Genomic DNA, 18,161 nt, shown 5'->3' on the forward strand with positions numbered 1-18,161 from the left:
CTAATGCTAATTAACAAATTAATTAGTTATTTAGTACTGATCAAAGGTAAAGATAGTTAAAGTACTTGTGTTTCCTTCTCTGGAGTGTGGATCGCTCATTAGCATCTTACAAATGCTTAACTACCCCCAACAAGTGTAATCTCCCAGTTAGGGTTTCTCAGATGTGGACTAGCACTTCCCAGAGCAATGGTTCTCAAGGCTGGTGCATCTTAGAATCATCTGTGATGCTTTTAAAAAATGCTGATGCCCAGGCCTCACTCCAAGTAAATGAAATCTAATCTTTGTAGAATCCAAGTATAGTATTAAAAAAAAAAAAAAAATCCAGCTGATTCTAATTTCCACCCAGCATTGAGAATACCACCCCAGGGTACAGATTTAAATAACTATGTATGTAAATATACACATATATATTCTAGAAGCTGTAGTACACAGTCAAGCCATCCTTATACTGGTCTTAGAATTTTGGTATTGTTAAAGACTCTGCCTCTACTAAGATGATGGGAAACACACACACACATGCACACACACACAGTTTACTCAGGTAATATTGAATAAGGCACTTCCCTAGAGCTAAGATATACCAGTGCTAACAAGAGATGAACGCCCCTCCCTGCCATGGAGTTTACACAGTTTTACTGATTTAAAGAAAACTGCAGACAATATAATGTGCTTCTTCTGCCAAGGAGGGTGAGGGAAGGCAGCAGCTGTGTATGTATGAAGGGCGTGGGATGAGGACTCAGGAACCTGGCCTCTAATCCCCGCATCACCCTGTGGCTGCTTGAGTCCTCTCGCCTCTTACAATCTCAAATCCCGAAGATATAGAAGAAGAGCTTTGAACAAAATGGTTTCTAGGACCCTAACGTTTTACTGAGGTCTCAAAATCACTGAATCAAAAGGTAGAAGTAAACATTCATAACTGCAGTATCACGTGCAGACAGCCAAGTTAATACTCCAAAGCCTCTGCAATAGAAAATGATCCGTAAAGCTTGTGCTAGCCCAGTGTATTTCAACTATCTTTAAGATGTGCCCTCATTTGAATAAACAAAAATCTGACACCTTCTGTTAACATGAACAGAAATTTCAAGATCAACCTGGAGCCAAAACAAAATCAAAGCAATGGCAATTTTGAATATGTTTTCCAAACTTTCCAAAATCTTAGAGATTTTGATAAAGCTCCCCCTCCTGCTCCCTGTTCTGAGAATCCCTGCCCAAACTCTTGGCTTTGCTGGCATCTGTTGGAGTAGAAAAGGCAGTGATAAGTGGTCAGGAAGGGCTGTCAGAGACTCTCTGTTAAAATTCTTATTTCCCCAAACAATTGGTTCTTGTTTAGGCCCCCTACACTAATTCTCAGCATCTTTGTAGAGCAGAGTCTTTAACAGTCAATGTTCTGAGACTGTGATAAGGATGGCTGGACTGTCCTCTATTACAACTTCAAGTAGAGTTGGGGGGTGAGGGGGGTGTGAATCAGTTAAAATGCGAATAATAGTGATTCCCCCCCACACACGTCAACTTTCTGAAAAACCAAATTTATTTCATGAGATGAAATTTCATTAATGGACAGCAAGATGATGGAGAGTTTGCACTGAAGTGGTTTTTTAAAAAGAAATTCGATTGTCATAGTAACGCTCTGAAAAGATTTGGATGCAAGTTTGGAATTACTTCACACCCAATTACATAGGACATCCACTTGGGATGAGAGATAAGTGCTTCTGTGACTGCAAACATAGAAAGAAAATCCATTTAACCTTTTTAGCCATTTATTAAAGCAAAGCAGAATTAGTTTTAAAATGCAATTTCTAACTTCAGGAAGGAGTATTGGAAAAATTTTTTTTGGTGTAGTTGGAGTTTCCTAATAAAAGAGAAAATGCTGCAAGACATCTTAAAAACAGATTCTTTGCAAATCAGAAATATTTAGAGCCAGTAAAACACTGAGTGGTCACTGAGTCCATCCCATGGCCATGAGGAAGGGCCAGGCTCAGGCAGGTAGGACCCTCTTACTTTAAAGACTTAAATAAACAAAACAAAACAAAACACCTTCCTTTGTAAACATCCCGATGCTCAACAGCCCACTGCAACACAGTTTCTTACGGCTTACCTAAATCTTGGCAGTTTCGTTAGTTTGTCTCATTCTAGCTTCAGGAAAAATCATCACCAGCAAAAACATTACTGAGAACTTTTTACAATGACTTTTGCTAGTCAAGGAGAAAAAAGCTAAAAAGTGAAGTTCCTTCCATTGAAGTCTTACATGAACTACTTCCTGCCACTAGCTCAAACAAGGTATTGTTAAGCTCTTCAGAACATAGATTTTTGGAACATAAAAAGGAATTTAATATTGTCTAGTCCTGTCCCCTAATTATACACGTTGGAGCAAGTGACACCCGATGAGGCTGTATATATACACCTGCATCATTTACTTATTCAGCATGTGCTTATTTAGCCTGTTCCCATGGGACAAGCTGACATTTCCTGAAGTGTTGCAATAAGAAATACACACCATCACTTATGTTTAACCTGAAATCAAACCATTAGGACATTCAACGAGGTAACTAGCTCAAGCTCTTCAAAAAGGACAATGACTAAAATATAAAACAAAAAAAAGTAAGGGATTGTTTTAGATAAAAGAAACTAAAGAGCATGAAACTTGGTTGTATCCCATAATTTAAAACACAGGGGCCGGCCCGGTGGCACACTGCTACAGTGCGCCGCTTGCGAGCACGGCGGCGCTCCCGCCGAGGGTTCGGATCCCACATACAGACCAGCTGCTCACTGGCTGAGCGAGGTGCGGGCGCAACACCGAGGGTTGCGATCCCGTTGCTGGTCCCGGTCTGGTACGGGCGCAACACTGAGGGTTGCAATCCGTTTCCAGTCACAAAAAAAGACAAAAAAAAAAGGAAAAAAAAAAAAAACCACAGAAGACATAAAATAGATTTTGGGGACAATCAGAGAAATATAAATGTTATTTTAGGTGTTAATATTGACAATGATAGTTTTCTTATATATGATATCGATTTTTTGGTGTTTTAGGAGAGTTCTTAGGAGATATATTCTGAAGTATTTAGAAATGAAGTGTCATGTCATGCTTTCAAATGGTTCAGCAAAAAAGTGTATGTGTGCTGATGGAGTTTGGATGTATTGTCCCCTCCAAAACTCATGTGGACATTTGATCCCCAATGTGGCAGTGTTGGAAACTGATTGAGTCATGGGGGCGGATCCCTCATGAATGGATTAATGCTCTCCCTGGGGAAGGGGGGATTAATGAGTGAGTTCTCGCTCTATTAGTTCCTGCAAGAGCTGGTTGTTTAAAGGACCCTGGCACCTTCTCTCTCTCTCTTGCTTCCTCTTGCCATGTGATCTGCTTGTACCCACCAGCTGCCTACCATTTTCACCATGAGTAGAAGCAGCCTGAGGCCCGTGCCAGATGCAGCTGTCCCAGAATCGTGAGCAAAATAAAACTTTGTTCTTTATAAATTACCCAGTCTCAGGTGTTTCTGTTATGGCAACACAAACGGACTAATACATGTGTGTGTGCATGAGTATGTGTGTGTGTGTGTGTGTGTGTGTGTGTGTGTGTAGAAAGGGGAAAGAGATGGGAGAAAAAGAGAGTGTAACTATAAAACATTGACAACTGGTGAATCTAGGTGAGGAGTATACAGGTGCTCACTGTCCTCTTCTTTCAACTTTCTGTACATTTTAAAATTTCGAAATAAATAAAACACTTTAGTAAAATAGGAATCCTAGGACATAAGTTCCATGAAGCAAGAGACGTTTGTTTGTGTACTTCATTATGTCTTCTAGTGTTGTTGTACCACAGGAAAAACCTATTAAAATGCATGTTATTTTAGTTGTTTGTATGTTTTCTCCTGATATATGCCAAGCACTTAGAGCAGTCTCTGGCACATAGTAGGCGTTCAATAAATATGGGTATGTGTTCAATAAAAAATAAACAAAAAAGGAGGCAGCCCCAGCTTGGAGTCAGAGGGAGGGGCAGGAAGCCAGGGAGAGGGTGAGTCTGCTCAGCACAGCGCCCTGACCGTCAGCAGTTCTGAGACTCCCCAGAGAGCCACAGGAATGACACAGAATAAGACTCCTGGGGCAGTGCTCTCAGCTGCAGCTGCTTTTGGTGCTTGCAGCTGGGCAGAAGGTTGGAAAACGAGGACTCACTCAGCCAGGATGGCTTACTGTGACCTGCTTTCTCGCCACCCACCGTAATAGAACTGGAAATGACATGGAGCTATTTCTAATGACAGTACAAAAATGCAGGTATCCGTCAGCACACACTGGTTCAGCCACCCCGGGTATTTAGCGGCAGCTTGAAAGTCTGTGAAACCTCAGGGATCATGAGATCCATTAGACCCTTCTTTATGTTATGATGCAGATGGTGAAATTGAAAGTTTTACAACAAGGCAGGAGCTGACTTCTTTCTTCATTTTGTCTCCTTTGATGCCACCAAAAAAAATATTGTTTTACAAAGATGAGCTTTCTAAGATTCTGCCAGTTGATGACTTATTATCTCATTTCCAAATTCTGGGGTTAACGAAACATATATATTTAGAAATAGCTAAAATATGAATAAAGCAGAAATGCTCTGGCAGGTTGATGGACGAGGACAGTACCAGAGAGGTGTGGGGAACTGCGAAGCCCAGCGGCTAGCCCCCAGCTTCCACCTCAGGGCTGATGGCTGATTAGCCCTCCCTGCCTCCTGGTAGTGGAGCCATGTCCCTTCTAATAGTGACTGGTTGTGAAAGAGGCTCAGACCCTTTAAGTAGAAAAATCCCCCCAGGCGTGTAGTCTCTTTCCTGTGTAGACCTGCAAGGGAGGTGATCTTACCTCTCCCGCTGAGAAGGAGCCTGGCAATGCTTTCTAAACTGAATTCACATAAGAAAAGGAAGAGCCTATTTGGAAAAACATACTTTTCTGCTGCCAACACAAGCAAATCTTTTAGGGAGGAGGGAAACCGTCACCCCTCCAAGATCTTCGCTCTCCTTCGGAGCCAAGGCTCTCAGGTTTCACAAAGGAATTTATAGAGCAGACTGACGCCTCTGGGGCTGGAATCAGCTCAGGACTAAGCGGAGACCGTGAAGAAGGGACAGGCACCCTTCTCTGCTTTAGGCAGGCTGGGGATTGTTTACCAGGGAATGAAACGTCAGCCCTCTCACTGCAAAGGAATGTTTGGCAAGGAAATGACCTCTGGAGGCACAACCAATGGCTCCCTGTGGAGATCAGATCAGAACCACCAACCTGGATAAATCTCACTGGGTGGGGTGGGGGGTGACTTTGATCACAGGGGCTTTGGGATGTTTATAGCAACTCCTGCCTTCAAAGGACAGCTGTCCTCTTTTCTAGGCAAATTGTGTATGGCAAAAGAAGGAAAAGGAAAAAAAATTAGAGGTTAGAAATCGTATCAAAAAGTAAAAGGAATGCATGGTTTGTCAGTGTTTCCTGACTGTACCACTTGGCTCCATGCTTGTCCTAGGTCCTTTCAAACCATATTTAGGGGTATTGAGATGGCGTAGGGTGAGTTGCTTGCTCTGGTTGCTGACATCCACACTTGGGTGAAGTGGAGAAAGATCATGTCCTTCCTTATTTGGTGGCTCTGGAAGCCACATTCCCTCTCATCTCTCTTCCCGTAAGAACCTTGGCTGGCCAGCAGAAGCCCAAGCCACCAGCAGCCCCCACCCTTGGCATTTCCTTATCTAGGAGTCTTCACTGTGGAATTCCAAGTCCTACCCCAATGCTCCGGATGTGCTTCAATCTGTGGCCTGCCACTTGGCTCCTCTTGTGATGACAAGCAGATAACATAGCTCACATACCTTCTCTTTTCCTGCATACCAACCAGACCCCAGCTCTGAAAAGGAAGCCAACCACAAACCAAGAGAGACATTTTATTTTTATATAGACATTGTTAAGACTCTATAATAACCCTAGAATTGTGGACAGTGCTTCCCATGTTGTTCTAGTTAATTCCCTCAATCACTCTGGTGTTTTACAAATAAGGAAATTAGTGAGTGCAGAGGTTAATTAAATATCCAAGGTCACATAGCAAATGCATATGTGTGTGTGGAGAGGGGAGAACTTCAAAGTCAAGGCTGACTCCAAGTCCAGAGCACCTTTATTGTAGTTAAATAACATCACAATTATGCATGACACTTTGGCAATCATTGCCAAGAAGGCTTACCAAGTTCTTACAAAATAACTCTGGGACAAGTACTCTTTCTTCAAGGCATGGTACCAAAGGATGCACTTCTGTTATTCATCAACATCACCATGGTTACAATCACAACTCATCTGCAATTTGCAAAGACCCTATATCTGAGAAACAAGAAGAAAGAGAAGAAAATATTTGCTGAACATATCAATAAGTAAATGGGTATAAGATATGAAATAAAGTGGCAGGAATATATCTAAATTAATAAATATAAATGAGTTAAATGTCTCTTTTAGAAGACAGATATTCTTATTATCCAGCAATTCCATTCTGGGTATATACCAAAAAGAATTGAAAGCAGGGTCTTGAACAGATGTTTGTACACCCATGTTCATAGCAGCATTATTCACAATGGCCATAAGGTGGAAGTAACACAATTGTCCATTGACAAATGAATGGATAAGGAAAATGTGGTATTTACATACAATGGAATATTATTCAGCCTTAAAAGGAAGGAAATTCTGACACATGCTACAACACGGAAAGACTGAAAATGTGAGGACATTATGCTTATAATATAAATCAACAGGACAAATACTGTATGATTCCACTTATACGAGGTACGTAGAGTAGTTAGAATCATAGAGATAAAAAGTGGAATGGTGGTTGCCAAGGGCATGGGGGAGGAAGAAATAGGAGTTATTAACTGGTATAGAGTTTCGGTTTTACAAGGTGAAAAGTTATGGAGATGCACGATAGTGCGTGTTGCATATTATGAGTGCATTTAATACCACTGAACTGTGCACTTAAAATGGTTAAGATGGTACATTCTATGTTAGGTGTATTTTACCACAAAAAATGAGGGAGGAGGAGAAACTGGAACCCAGAAAATGAAAGAAAATGAATTTTCTTGAAAAAACAAAGGATAATCTTCTATGGAATAAAATAACAAAAAAAAAAAAAAAAAAAAACCCGACAGACCCTAATACTCTGGCCGCAACTGTTTAGACCTGAGAATATGCAAAGCTGACCATGGATAGTCTCGACATAAGGGAGATTGACCACTTATGGGGTGACACATCTTGAAACTCACTCATTCATTCAAGAGATATTTACTAAGTGCCTATTCTGTGCCAGGTCCTCCATACTATAGTGACTAACGACCCCAACCATAGGCTGTCTCTTGGGAAGTATGACAGTGCGGTGCACAGGGGAAGAAAGCAGCACCAGGAACAATGCACTCCACTTCTGAAAAGGTAACAAGTGGTCACTACAGCTGCTGTTTTATCCAGAACCCAGTGGGCTATTGTTCTAGAACTATTCACTCCCCAGTGAACTTCCTTATACCAGAAAGTTGAAAATAAAGGGAGGGACAAAGAGATACCATGTAAATGCTACCAAAATACAAGTATGTGGAAGGGGTAATATTAGTACCAGACAAAATAAAATGCAAAGCAAAAAGCACTAAACGGAGCAATGATGAATGAAAGACACAATCCAACAAGAAGTTATTCCAAATAATTAATTTTTGTACAACAAATGACATAGCATCAAAATATCTAAATACCAAATCTGTGTACTCAGGCATGCTAAAAATGGATAAATATAGTAAAAAGTACTGTTTTGGACCCTATGAGAACTTGCTGTCTCTTGCAGTGGATAATTTGTCTGCAGTGTATTTAAAGCAGGGAGCTTAAGCTGAGACTTCCAGATTGGAAAGATTGAAAGTATTTCAGGGAGAAGTTATTTATGCTTTATGAGTATTTTACGTCAGAGAAACATTATAACAAATAGACCATGAAAATCACACCACATCCTAAGGAAAAACAAAAAGCCACAGAAGGTTCCTGGAGTGTCTCTTCAGGAAATCCTCAAGCACTCAAGTCTCTTGCCAGTTAGGGTAATGTGTTCATAAATTTCCTCTAACAAACTCATTCCAGCATCAGAAAATGACAAATCAATCAAACTTTAGGGGATTGATAGCTAAACTCTTCCAGGACTGTGGGCATGAATCCAGGAAAGGAGTTCATGCCAGAAAATTGAACTCCTTCTTTCCAGAAATGGAAATAAAGACAGAAAGAAAACCAGTTACTTTATTTCAACTCATATGTACCACATTTTAGGTAAGAGAGTGAGGGTACAGCTTAGTGCATCTAACAGGTGAGATGAAATTCCTAGCAAAAGTACTAAAGCACTGAGTTCTTGAACACATCTCATCTTTTCTGGCAGGGATAAGTTTAGTGGACGGAAGAGGCCAGGAAGGCCAGTGATGGGGAGGAACCGACTGAGCACCTAGATTTCTAAATGATATCTTCCTAGGGAATATGATTGGAGTTGCTATCAAAGGAAAACCTGAAATGAATAAGTGCTAATCTAGAATCTAGAATTTATGTATTCTATAAAGTCTAAATCAGACACAATGCATTGGTTAGAAATGCTGGGTAAATAGTTTTCCAAGCAAAGAGTGCTTTTTCTTCCTGACCCTTTGTTGGATACGCGGAGGCAGGATGCCTGTACTTGAAGGGGAGTTGACGTAGTTGAGCTTGCTAGTGTCTTACGTTCTACAGTTCTGCATCCAAACCAAATAAGTAGCTCCAGACTCTGTGGGAATGGGGAGTGGAAACCCAACGAGGTCATTGGCCAGCAAGGTTTTTGGGCGTGTAAATGGGTTAAATGCACACACATACATGTATATATTTGTATGTAAATATATCTATATAGGTAGATAAATATTAATTTCAGCTCTCTTTCTATTTCCCTTTCTCCATTCCTTGAATTCTCCTTTCTCTTTCTCCTCTCTCTGGTCTGTCTAGCTGTCTGTCTCTGTTTTGTCTCCTTTGGGTAGGTAGGTCTTGTCTCTCTCTGCGTATCTCTCCATGGGACTCAATTTATTTCTCTTGGTTTGTCACTGGCTGTCTGCCCTTCTCTCTTCCTCTCTCCATCTCCCTCCCTGCTTTTCTCCTGCCTTCTGCCTCTGCTGCTATGATGCTTTTTCTGTTGATGGAGAGAGCATTAAGGAGGCCCAAATATGGTCATGGGTTTCAGCCAGGCTTGAGATCGTGGTAGCCAGGCAATGCCTGCACCCTGCACAGTCCTCGAGAAACTCAAGGCTGTTACAAACACTGGCCCACCTTATATCCAGACATCTAAGGTCGGGAGGAGGCAGAGTGATTTAGCCAAGGCCCTCCTTATGAAATGCTCTCTGCTGGCGGCTGCCACTTGTTATGATACAGTCAATTTTACCCCCCACAGCAATTTACATTCAGGTCTCTGTTATGGTCGCTTTGCTGTGCCCTTACTGGAAGGGAAACAATCTTCCTAAGCATCATTTAGATAATTAAAGTAAATCCACTGGATAAGGAAAACTCAGGTACAACATTAAACCTATTGAAAGATCTTTGTTTTTAAAACCCACCCTTTTTTAAAAAAGAATGTTCAAAGAAATTGCCACATCAAAGTTCTGAAATGTCAAGAATTCCTATCATTTCCTGCTGTGGCTAAAGCCAGGACCCTTCTAGAACACTGTAATTTCTTATTCCTTAGAGAGAAGGATACAGGATAATTCTGTTTGCCTGACCCACCCAAGAAGTATTTTTCCAGGGTGACCCTTGAGCAAAAGGCTGGCTGAAAAACTTTGAACCAATCTATGGGGAAATAACGTTTTTATTAAAGAGCTTTGATTAATCAAGCATTCCTTCATGGCATTTTAGAGAATTCATTTTTACTGACTCCTTCTAGGACCCACAGAAAATCTTCAGAATGGACGGCACTAACTTCAGCCACAGGAGAGGGCTGCAGCTGAGGGGTAGGGGAAGAGAGAACATCAAAGCTCTGTTTTCCCACCTTTCCCTTTTGTGATTTTTGTTTTAGGAGAATCCAAGTCAGAAAATGAGGGATGTTTTTCCCTTAAATTCATGATTCATGAAATTATTAGAAAAGGTTTTTAAAATCTTGTGGAAGGGCTATGTAGGATATGAAACTTTCTACCCAGGACAAATTTTAAACACTGTAATGGAACTTTTCCCTTAACCCAATCTATTTATTACCATTTATTGAGCACTCACTATATGCCAAGCCCTGGGATAAATGTTAAATTAGCTATTTAAATCTCATAGTCACCCGTGAATGCAGATCTAATATTTTTCCCATTTTGTAGATGAAGAAACTGGGTCTGATGAGTTAAAAGCAAATCACATGGATACGAAGAAAGATATCTGGGATGCAAACTCAGTTCTGCTGACCTTACAGTTTGTGTTTTCAAACATCTGCCTCAGGGGCAGACTTGACATCTTAAGAGTCCAGTAGGAGAGAGAAAATTGGCTCTGAAAACTGGCAGGAAATGTCCTAGATGGGTAACCTGCTTACCCTTCCCTGGGCCTATACAGTAAATTCTGTGCGGAATGTCACAGAGACCATAATAACAAGAGCTATTTAGATTTGTCTAACCCTATACCATTTGCAAAGCCTGATATCTCTGATCTCAGATGACTTTTTCTAGATTTCTGAGACTTAGAGGTTATTGTTTACATTTTAACAGAAAAAAGCCTTAGACCCAAGGTGGTTAAGTGACTTGCCCAAGGTCACATAAGTGGTAACTGACAGAGTCAAGACTTGGGCCTAAGATGAGCCTGACTCCTTGGCCAGTGCCCTTTGAGCTCTTTCTCCTGGGCCAGCTCTGGTCAACTGATTGTGACTGGCCTGAAGCATCATTTTGAAAAACAGTCCTAGGATGTATCGAGACTTGGCAAGAAAAAGTGTCATGGTTGGTCAGCTGTGTCTCTGCATGGACACCAGAATGAGGAGTGGCAGCACACTCGCCACAATGGTGTCATCTCCGACCTTCTTAGTGCAACCCCACAATCCTATAGAAAAGGAAATGGGGGGGTACCTCAGAAATTCTGGGACTTCCCCAGCTTCTCTCATCAAGTTTTAATGGCAGAGTCAGGAAAAACAGCATTTGGAGAAGTTGTCCAGATCTGTTGTCATAGCATTTTGAATATGAGATTTAGGCTTTTCCATGCTCCTGCTCCCTGAACAACAAGTCCCAGAATCCCTGAAGTGTGAGGGATGGAAGGCATTAAGCAAATTTAACTGGGCTGTTCCCAGAGAGAACAGAGAGAGCTGGGACTGGTGAAAGATGGTGCCCTTGCCACATCAGATTCTCAGCACTCTCCAACAGGCCCTGCCCTCTGTCTCCTTCTCTCACTCTCTCAGTTGCCCACACCGACCACTTCCAACCCTGCCCTTGGCTAACCTCCTCACCTTTAAGGAGTCATATTCTACCCCATCTCTACCACGAAACTGTAAACCGCCCAAGATCAGCTGATGACACTATCTTGTTCATCCACATACCCTTCCTGGCCTGGTCTGGCCTGGTATCTTATGCCACGCAGGCTCTGCACATATCTTTAATGAACTGAATTGATTCCAGCTGAACTGGGAATGAATTAAATTGAATTGACTAAATGTACCCAGACTAAAGTAAGTAATAAGATAGGCCTGGTAATTAATTTATTACACAGTGAAAAATTGAAATAAAACGGGAATAGAACTAAAATTTGTGAGAAGGAAAATAAAGGGCATCTTTCTATCCCACATTCCCAATGTCCTCCCCAAAATCACCAATATATTACTAATAGTAAATATTATTAATTAAATTCACACCTATAACAAGATTTTGGGTAGTGCTTTTCCTCTTGTCCTAGATTTGGAGTCTTACAGCATATAGCTAGAAAACAAAGAACGCATCTATACACTGTAAGAGCTGGGGCTAAAAATCTTACCACAAGGAAGAGATGGCAGAACTATCCTATAATGGATGGCCAGTTAGCTCACTTGGTTAGAGAGTGGTACTGACAACACCAAAGTCAAAGGTTCTGACCCCATACCAGCAAGCCACCAAAACAAAAACAAAATCAAGAAAACAAAAAAAACAGCACTGTAGAAGCCCCATGACCACCCTTCTCATTACCACTCCTCAGTCTGTAGCCATTAGACTGCATGCTTCCTTTTAACAGTAATAAATATCATGCAATATCAATTTGCCATCATGAAATGTAATTAATAGAAAATATAACTTATATAGGGGGTCTTCAAAAAGTTCATGGAAAATGGGTATTATGAAAAAACTATGGATGGATTGCAAACATTTTTTGGTGCCAAAATAAACTCATAATAACTTGTTGTAACATGTCTGAACAGGATCTGGTTTGAAGCCCTAAGAAGGATAAGACATAAGTTTGAAAAGAGCCCCTATCAGAGTGACATGAATTCTGCTAAAATTGAAGTAAGAGCAAACATCAAATTTATGTGATTGGTTGGAAGAATGGTGAAATCATTGATGTTTTATGAAAAGTGTATGGGGACAATGCCCCCAAGGAAATCAGCAGTTTACAAATGGATTACTCATTTTAAGAAGGGACAAGGTGATGTTGGATATGAAGCTCACAGTGGCAGACCATCCACATCAATCATTAAGGGAAAAATTAATCTTGTTCATGCCCTAATTGAAGAGGACCAACAATTAACAGCAGAAACAATAGCCAACACCATAGACAACTCCATCTCTACTGGTTCAGCTTACACAATTTTGACTAAAAAATTACAGTTGGGCAAACTTCTGGTTGATGGGTGCCAAAACTGTCGCACCCAGGTCAGCTACAGACAAGAGCAATGAAAATTTTAAGCAAGTTTTTACAATGGAAATTTTAAATGAGCGGGATCAAGATCCTGAAGCATTTCTTTAAAGAATTGTAACAGCAGATGAAACATGGCTTTACCAGTGCAATCCTGAAAACAAAGCACAATCAAAGCAGTGGCTACCAAGAGGTGGAAGTGGTCCAGTCAAACAAGTGGACCTGTCAACAGCAAAGGTCATGGCAACAGTTTTTTGGATGCTCAAAGCATTTTGCTTGTTTATTTTCTGGAGGGCCAAAGAACCATAACATCTGCTTATGATTGGAAAAGTTAGCCAAAGCATTAGCAAAAGAAAAAAAAAACCTCCTGGGAAAGCTTTACCAGAGAGTCTTTCTCCACCACAACAATGCTCCTGCCCATTTTTCTCATCAAACAAGGTCAATTTAGTGAGAGTTTCAGTGGGAAATCACTAGGCATCCACCTTACAGTCCTGATTTGGCTCTTTCTGACTTCTTTTTGTTTCCTAATCTTAAAACATCTTTAAAGGGCACACTTTTTTTTTTTTTCAGTTAATAATGTAAAAAAGATTGCCTTGACATGGTTAAACTCCCAGGGACCCTCAGTTTATTAGGGATTGACTAAATGGCAGGTATTACTACTTACAAAAGTACCTTGAACTTGATGGAGCTTATGTTGAGAAATAAAGTTTATATTTTTTATTTTTATGTTTTAATTCCATTTTCACAAACTTTTTGAGGTTCCCTTATATGTACATATAATGTTCTCCCAAAATCAATATAATGCCCTACCTTTATAGAAATGATATCAACAAAGGTGAGGTAAGTTATAACTAAAATAACATGCATTTTAATAGGTTTTTCCTGTGGTACAACAACACTAGAAGACATAATGAAGTACTCAGTTGTTTGGGCTTGCTTATAATGAATAAGCTTTGATTTTTTAAAAACGTAAGCCAATATAAAGTTGAATACACTCGACACAGTTTTTACATTTAACATATTGAAATAAGGAGTAAATAAGTAAATTTGTAGTCATACATAGACTTATTTCCAACAGAACAGATAAATTCAGATTGACATATTGGCAACTTAAATAGCACAACTGGCTTGTTCAAAATGTGGTTGTTCAAAATGACATGATTATTCAAAATGATGTGATTGTTCAAAAGTTCTTGGTAAATTTCCAAAAGAAACAAGTACTGTATAATCTTCCCTTTATTTGCATGGTTGTCATGTTTCTGGAAAATTCAGTGTATGTTAAAGCTACACAAAAGGGGCCGAGCCCGTGGCACACTCAGGAGAGTGCAGCGCTGGGAGCACAGCAGCACTCCCGCCGCGGGTTCGGATCCTATATAGGGATGACTGGTGCGCTCACAGAGCTCACTGGCTGAGCGCGGTGTGGCCGGTCTCAAAAAGGACAAAAAAGAAAAAAGCTACACAAAAGTACTTTGTGTTTTTTACATAAAATGGAATTAAGTTCTAGGCTCAGATAATTATAAAATATCTGGCAGGGCACCAGAAAGACATGTGATGTGAGAAGGTTCATCTTGGTGTGGAATTGTGATATGCACTGCAGGATGCCTGGAATCCTTGGCTGTGCCCATTAAGTTTCAGAAGGTCTCCCAATCACTGTGACAACCAATAGAAGCTCCACTTATTTCCAAAGTATCCCTAGGATGTGGTGTTTCCCTTATTGAGGACCACTGCCCACTATAAAAAAGACTGTGAGAGGAATGGAAAGCTCGGAGAGTGTCATCGGTGGTGGCTGCTATCTCATTTCCATGGCTGGGACTGAGAGTACAACTTCCCATCCAAGTCAAGTAAGGAGGAGGGCACCAAGAGAATGGAGTATAGAGACTGGGACTTCCAGCAGAGAAAGGAGACTGGCATCTCCTTCCCCTGGTTGGATATCCACAGCAGACCTGATCTTCTGCCTCTGCATCAAAGAAAATTGAAGAGACATGGAGGGTGAGGAGATCTGGTCCACCATTTCACCTGGCATTGGAATTGTTTCCCATGGGACGGTTGGATACACTGCATTGCAGAGATCTAGGTTTGAGCCATCTTGCTGTTATTTTACCCAAGAAAGTTGTCTGCCTTGTGAGGATACCCAACAACAGGAGGATGCTGCATACACTTCCCTCGATGAGAGCCGAGGTGGAGGGAGAGCAGGGGAGTAAAAGTCACATCTTCTAGTCGGGGAGATGGACAGCAGAGGGAGGGGAAAGGGCCTTTAAGGGTCTCCAAAGGATTGCTGTATGAACGTCTGTCACACTGGGGGCATGGACGTTGGTCAATGTGAGCTGACTAATCAGCAATCAGTTAAGTAAAGATGAGTTCGCCCTTTCTCCTTCCCTCTTCCCCACCCCAACATAGTGAAGGAGCTGGATCCCTGAAGAGTTGAGAGGAAAGGTGTAGACCTTTGAATGGCAAAGGAGATTGACGTTTAAACTGTACCAGATTAAATTTTAACAGCTGAAAGTGAAGAGAAGGTTATGAAAGATGTTGTTAAATATACTGAAGACATTAAAGCATAAAGAATGATTTGATGGAATATAATTGGGATTGGGCAGCAGCTAGTGAAAGGAAAAAAAATGGATTATGTCTATCCTCTATCAAGTTGGGACTTCTCAATAACCTCATTACGTACCTAATTTTGTCCCATAAAAGACTTAAAGCAGCTAAAAATAAGCCATTTAATAAGATGGAAAATAAAAACTAGGATCAGAAAAAAACATAATCAAAATGACGATCAAAAAAAAAAGGAAAGTCAGGTAAGAGATCCACAGGACTTTCAGTCCTACAATGTCATTAGGGTTAAGGCACCAATTTGGTTCTGATCTTCCTACAAGCCAAAGCAGAAAAGAGAACATGACCCATTAACTGATACAAGGGATAAAATATGCAACCATTTCCAAAACAAAAATGGTCTGGAGGATACACAAAGTGATCAAGGAATGAACACCAGGGACTGTCACTGTCCAATGCTCTGCCCTCCATTACTTGGATGACTTAGATATGTTTTTTATTTAATAATATGATTTAGGTTAATAGTACTGATGACTAAAATTTGATGAGCACACTACGTGCTGAGTACAGTGCTAGTACTTCTATTACCATTCCCATTCAATAGACAGGAACCCTGAGGCTTATTGAGATTAAACAACTAGACAATGTTGACCAAGTTAACAAGGGGCAGAGCCAGAGTTTGAAGTCAGGTCTGCTGGTTCCTAGGTCCACACTCTTCACCAAACTGACCTATAATGTTGTTATGAGAAATGAGGAGATGCTGATGGTGCCGGCTTAGCCCCAGCCCCTAAGGATTGGAGTGCTCTGGTTAACTGAGGGGTGGACCCCCTGCTGCCATCTCACAGTGTTGAAAAGGCAGCACTATGACGACAGCAGGCAACACTGGTCTGTCACACAAACACAAAATGTTTGAAAACCCCACCCAGTGAATGTATTCTCCATAATAGCTGGCCTTTCATGCCATGAAATGAGAGTCTGTAACCTTCTCACTATATCTGGGGCAGAAATTCAAAGGTTGAAATACAACCTATTTTTATGAAGATTTGTTTTTTAAGGAAATCACAAGATTATTTGGTTTTTTGTTTGTTTGTTTGTTTGTTTGTTTGTTTAAGGTGACTCATAAAGTTTTGGTTTTGCAACTTAAGGCAAGATCTGATTTCCCTGATTCTGTGGTCCAGTTGGCTCTAAGTTCTGACGTGCCTTTGTTCGGTATTCAGGAGGCAGCTGAAGTGTAGTAGGAAGTGGGTTGAGTTTGGAATCTGCAGACCTGGGTTCAAGTTTTGCCTGCTTAACTTGCTTATCTTGAGTGATATTGAGCTTCAATTTTCCCGTCTCATTATTGAGATAATAAGTCCTACCAGTCAGAATGAAGATGACAGTAGACAGGTAAAGAGAAATCTTTATGAACTCTAAACTGAAATTATAACATACAGTACTATTTTTCTGGGTTGAATTCAAAAAAGATGAGGAGCTAGTGGAAAGAGCACTAGGTTAAGGGTGAAGAGATCACGATACTTACATTGCCTGGGTCCTAGTAAGTGACCCCACTCTAACTCCCTGGCTTTAGATAAATCATACATTTTAAAAAATATTATTTTTCTCAGCTATTAAATGAAGATAGATGCTATCAAATGCCCCTTTTTAATCCCTAAATATTTTGGGTTTTGACTGTTGGTTTGCTTCAATTTATGTTTTCCTGTTTGAGTTAGGAATATAAATTAAAATCAAGGATATTATTGCCTGGGTTTCTATTTTGGAAAAATGTGAAATATGAAGATTCCTGACCCTTGGTATTTGTAACCAACCATGCAAAATCTCTCAAAGTGATTTTTGGAATATTTTCCTCTGTCAACAGATTTGAATAGAGGCATCTGAGTGTTGAACTTCAAATCTTCAATGTAGTAAAACCTTTCCTTGATTTCTAGTTGCAGTTTCAGCTCCTAAAAAATTGCTTTTTACTTATGGTTACAGTATTAGTTTCCTAGGGCTGCCATAACAAAGTACCACAAACAGGTACTTAAACAACAGAAATGTGTTTTCTCAGTCTGGAGGCTAGAAGTCCGAGATCAAGACGTAGGCAAGGGTTGCAGTGAGAAAGAACTGTTCCATGCCTTTCTCCCAGGGAGCTGTGGGATAATGATTATGGGTTGAATTGTGTCTCTCCAAAATTCATATTCTGAACTCCTAAACCCCAGTACCTTATTTGGAGATAAGGTCTTTATAGAGATAATCAAGTTAAAAAGAAGTCAGTAGGATGGATTCTAATCCAATATGACCAATGTCTTTATAAGAAAGGGAAATTTAAATATAGACTTATACAAAGGAAAGATAATGTAAAGATACAGGAAGAAGAAAGCCATCCACAAGCCAAGGAAAGAGACCTGAAACAGATTCTTCCCCCATGGCCCTCAAAAGGAACTTATAATAAATAAGTGGTGTTCCTTTCTTGTAGACGCATCACCACAGTCTCCGCCTTCAGAGTCACGTGGTGTTCTCCCTCCCTGTGCATGTCTGTCTCCAAATTTCCCCTTATGCTACTCAAGCATGACCACATCTTTACTAATTACATCCACCATGACTTTATTTTCAGTATGGTCACATTCTGAGGCACTGGGGATTCGGACTTCAGCTCACAAATTTGGCGGGAAACACAATTCAACTTATAACAATTATTCATTGTGGTAAATTGAAACTCAGCCACAATATTTTATGGCTCCTGTCACCAGAAGTGGAGTCAATTCCCTCATCCCTCGGGTCTGGGTGGGACTTGTGACATACTCTGACTCCTAGGATGTCGCGATGGTGACGTGAGTGAGGTCTACAGCCTAGGC

Source organism: Galeopterus variegatus, unplaced genomic scaffold, assembly GCF_000696425.1.
Source record: "Galeopterus variegatus unplaced genomic scaffold, G_variegatus-3.0.2 Scaffold1666, whole genome shotgun sequence".
In the NCBI taxonomy this organism is placed as follows: Eukaryota; Metazoa; Chordata; class Mammalia; order Dermoptera; family Cynocephalidae; genus Galeopterus; species Galeopterus variegatus.